The 5,048-nt window shown below is 33.9% G+C and overlaps 1 pseudogene; it reads left to right on the top strand.

Moving 5' to 3' along the window:
* LOC106466610 overlaps positions 1-2,258 on the top strand; it is a 79,488-nt pseudogene extending 77,230 nt beyond the window's left edge.
* Positions 2,259-5,048: the final 2,790 nt, after the last annotated feature.

The following is a 5,048-nucleotide window of genomic DNA, read 5'->3' as shown; positions in this document are numbered from 1 at the left end:
AGTTTACGATTCGCATTTATAAAATGTTTATGACAAAATTACTATTTTATAAAAGCTGGTATTTAATTAAAAACCTAGTAATTAAATATCTTTAATGCATAAATTACATAAAATACAAACTTATAATGTAGTTTAAGATTTACGTTTATGAAATTTTTATGCAAAAATCACTATTTTATAAAAGCTGGATTTATTTATTAGGCCAAGTTCTTCAATTTACATATAATCTGACATTTCATCGCACCATAAAATATACATTCATTGCATTTTTGTATACGGGTTGATCCTGTGATAGAGCTCTGAATTTCTGAGATGGTGAACCGGGTTCGAATCCATACGATACTAAAAAACATTTCCAGCACTTTAAGTTGTAAATGCGTTATAAGAGTGATAGTCAATCCCTTAGAGTGAATTTTCGGTGCTGCTGACTGGCTACCTTCCCTCCAGTCAGTTCTACAAAATTAGGGAAGGCGGCAGATAGCCTTAGTAGCTTTGCCATAAATACAAGTAAACCTTTAAATCATCTTTATTTTAAAACTATTTTTTACAGACATACTACCGAAACTCTAAAGTCTACAGAAATGGTACCGAGTATATACATTTATTCAAGGTACTTTTAATACCAGTAAGCTTATATTCTGGAAGTATTAGCTTGTTCGCTTTACCTGTGTAAAACTGCTATGAAAAATTAATACTACAGCACGTTGTATTAGATTTACGAACGATATAGACATACGAGACTTCTACATCGTCTATATTAAGAACTTACACGAGGCAGCAGCGTCTTGAGAGTTGGTGTAAACGTAACGAAAAAAATTTATGGGCGTGCTTTAGGATTAAAACCCTCATTATGAAGTGCCTAAATTGACACATTATTATTTTTTTTAATGGAAATAACATTTCGTCAATAATTATGTTCTTACAAGAAAATGTTATCTTATTCAGAAATGCGAGAGAAAAATTCAACATTACCAAAAATGGTCTGCAAAGAACGATGAGAAATAATTTTAAAAAGGTGTAATGAAAGTATAAAAAAAGGAAGATAATTACTACGGAATCAGAGTACCTATTTTTTCATTAAAATTAAGTCTGAAAACTAAAATTAAACCCTTAATATTGCATCATAAAACTTCTAAACTAGAGAAGGAGGCAACTCCATAAGCCTAACAATAAAGCTCTGTCAGGCCTAAAATGAAACATTATTTCCAAAGAAAATTAAATACAGAGTTAGGTGCAGATCGAATTCAGTCCGTATTGTTACGTCTCCGTTCGTTAATTGATTTTCCGTAAATTCGTTCCGACGAAACTTTAGCGACACAAGTCCTTTCTTAAATAAAACTGGTTTATTCTTTCCGAATACAACTTTACGATACACTCATTTTCAACAGTCGCTCTATAACAAACGCTGTAACAACGAACTTCAACAATACTTTCTGACTGCAGTTCAATTACTCACTACCTACGCACACATTGATACCGTCACGTTGTGACCATCTTATATATACCAGACTACCCTATATCTAGTAATCTCCCGACAATTTACGAAGTTTCGAGAGAAGTGGCGTGACACTAGTCACGTGACCTCGCTGACGCAACAATAATTTATGGCAAAGAAGAAGCAAGGGAAAAAAATGCCTACACGAAAATTGACCATTTTCTTATACACCTCAGTGCCACTTATGCATAAATAATTCACTTCTAGGTAGTATATAGTTGTGTTACCATGGTTACTAAAATATTGATGACGTCATCGAATCATCCACCTGCAACAAGCCCGTTCAGTTTTTATAATATATTATTTATTATTCCTATCTTTTCTTCTCCACTTCAAATGAATTCTCTGGGTCTCTACTCTTTTCGGATAATTATTGATACTACGCTAGGATAAACTTAAAGCGCTTATCTGCTCTATTCACCAAGTTATAATGAAACTACGTTTCTATTTTGTTTTCAATTTTTATACAGTTATAGTCAGTGACTTTTTTTTTTTGTCGGATTGTTACGGTTGTTAAACAGCAACTTTTATTTGGTTTAGTCTCTAGTATCCTCCCTCCGAAAGACGTAAATGGAAACTTACAAGCCTCGTAAATATTTTCTCTGTATATTTTGCTCACTCCTCTTGCATTAGTCGAATTGGATTTCTTACTCCTACTAAATAATGCATATCTGTTTCTTCCCGTTTCCAGGATATACTAGAGAACGAGCAGATACAACTCGACTGGATGTTTCGGTATTCGCTAACACATGACATAGTCAAGGTAAGAATAAACGTCCACATGGACATGCTACGGGAATTAGAATATATGTTGAGTTAACCCTAGAATTACAGACGAGATGCATATCACTAAATGGGCTTTTTAAGCACATTTTTCTAATCTTTTGACTGCACCATATTGTATGATTTTATTGATTACAGGGTCCCTAATAACGTATGACGTACGAAAAATTTTTTAACAAGAATACCACAAATATTTCGATTTTAATGATTTCACTCTTGTGTTGTCAGCTCGTTACACTGAGTGTTGTAAGAGCGAAAACATAAAATTACTCAATCATAATTCAATATGTAGACCCCACAAGAACGTAAAAAATGTTTAATCAACTGGAGGGATCGAGCCTCGAATTTTTACATTATAAGCCCTCAAGCATACCGGGGGGTAGGATAACGTTACTTAACAATAATACGTTACTATCTGTCGTCAGATACGAGGCCAGATAACGAAATATTTTGCTAATATCTATTCTTTATGAAATAGATCTTCACTCAAGCTCTTTGACGCCCACTATTTGAATTAATCAAACATTTTCATTGTCGTTATGGAAAGCTTATGGAAATTTTGGCATTAAAAATTACGTAAAATACTTATATTGACTATAGCAAGGGATCTAATGCATTATTAAAGGAAACGTTTAAAAGCATGCTTCAGGAAAGTTGACTACACATTGGGAGTGTCACGGAGTTGGTTTATTGGTACTAGTAGTTTCAACATCAATGGAATCATATGCAAACATGGGCTTAATAGTGAAGTCGAAAAGCCCTAGGGTTCAAGTGAAACTGTTCCAAATTTTAAACTACAGACCAGAGGGAGGGCAGCCAGTCGGCAAAACCAGCCGCCAAAAGAGGTTTGTCCAGCTTTTAACCGAATAACAGGATTGGCTGTTACTTTTATAACGTGTCTACAGTTGAAAATGTGGAGAGTAATGAACAGCATTATGGTTAAAATCTTGGACTCTGCATCTACAGTTCGGCACGTTAACCATTAGATCACACCCGGGCCAAGGTAATATTATTACAGAACATAACTTTATTAATATGTTTTAATTCCATTGTTACTTTCAATATAATATTGTTCAAATTATTACCATTTTCTGCACATCAATTTGACCGAATAAATACCATTACTATTGTTTTAATTCCATTGTTACTTCCGATATAATATTGTTCAAATTATTATCATTTCCTGCACATCAATTTGACCGAATAAATACCATGACTATTGTATTAATTCCATTATTACTCCCGATGTAATATTGTTCAAATTATTACCATTTCCTGCACATCAATTTGACTGAATAAATACCATTACTATTGTTTTAATTGTATTATTACTTCCCATATAATATTGGTCAGATCATTACCATTTCCTGCACATCAATTTGACCGAATAAATACCAACTCCATTGTTTTAAATCCATTGTTACTTCCGATGTAATATTGTTCAAATTATTACCATTTCCTGCACATTAATATATTCTGTGTGTGTGTATATGCATATTTCTTTTGTTATTGTTGTCATATTAGTTTTCATGGAGAAAACATGTCAGTAGAATTAGAGTAAAAACTGGATTTATTTTTCTTCCAAACTATATCCCTAACAATATTCATTGTTAAAGGGTAAGGTAGTAACAACAAGAGATATTTCAGGAACACAATTTTGCACCTGTCAATTTAGAATATAATACATTAAAATGGAGGCATTATCATAAACAATTACATTTAAACCAATTCTAGTCATTGTAGACCAAAAAAAAAGATTCACAACTCCTTCACATGAGCTCGTGCTATCTTGGGTAGAGTTAACACATTGAGTTTTTACTTGGCTAGAAAAGAAGAGTCAATATAGAGAAAAGGCTTCCGTTCTGAACCTGGCAACATATCGTCTTTCCAAATAATTCCCTGGCTAATCTATAGGTGGCGCTACTAACGAGTAAGATATGTTTGTTTGAATTTATGCACAAAGCTACACAATGGGCTATCTGTGCTCTGGCCACCACGGGTATCGAAAACCGGTTTCTAGCGTTGTAAGTCCGCAGACATACCGCTGTGCCACTGGGGGGCAACGAGTAAGAGCACGTTTCTAAAACTGTGGTTAATTGAATATTTGACCATATTCATAATAAAATCATTAGTACAATGAAGAGAGATTGGAAACAACGTTTTGGAAACGTGATAAACGAACATTGTGAGGTTCAAGTAACACTATGTGACTGAATAAATACCAACACTATTGTTTTAATTCAATTGTTACTTCCGATATAATATTGTTGAGATTATTGTCATTTCCTGCACATTAATTTGGTTTCTTTAAGTGTGTATTTAGAGGAGTCTTCTACACAGAAGCGAGAGCCCTCCCCCCTCAAAGTTCGTTACACGTAACAAAAGTACACAAACAAAAAGTTATTATTCTAGACCTAAAATTTAAAAAAAAAAGTTGACTGTTATAATGGCTCTTTTAAAATTCCATATTCATAAGTCACGCACGTGGAAGATCTCTTGGGGGCATCCTCAGAGTCTTGTAGAAGCACTGCGTTTCACTGAACGTCATAATCGCTCGTCATTACTGCAAGCGGATAGATATTGATTGCACAAATTAACTATTGACGTCATCATTCCTATTCACAAGCAAGAGTCTTTCCGTGTGTGCGTGTTTTGCTTAACAGTCACGGATACAACAATTCCCGCGCGAATTGATATTAGCAGTTGTGTAGCCTGCATTTTAAACCAATATCGTTCACCCAATAAAAATTATGTGATAGCTTTTTGGTCC

Source organism: Limulus polyphemus, unplaced genomic scaffold, assembly GCF_000517525.1.
Source record: "Limulus polyphemus unplaced genomic scaffold, Limulus_polyphemus-2.1.2 Scaffold2320, whole genome shotgun sequence".
Taxonomy (NCBI): domain Eukaryota; kingdom Metazoa; phylum Arthropoda; class Merostomata; order Xiphosura; family Limulidae; genus Limulus; species Limulus polyphemus.
This window is presented reverse-complemented; position numbering and strand designations above follow the sequence as displayed.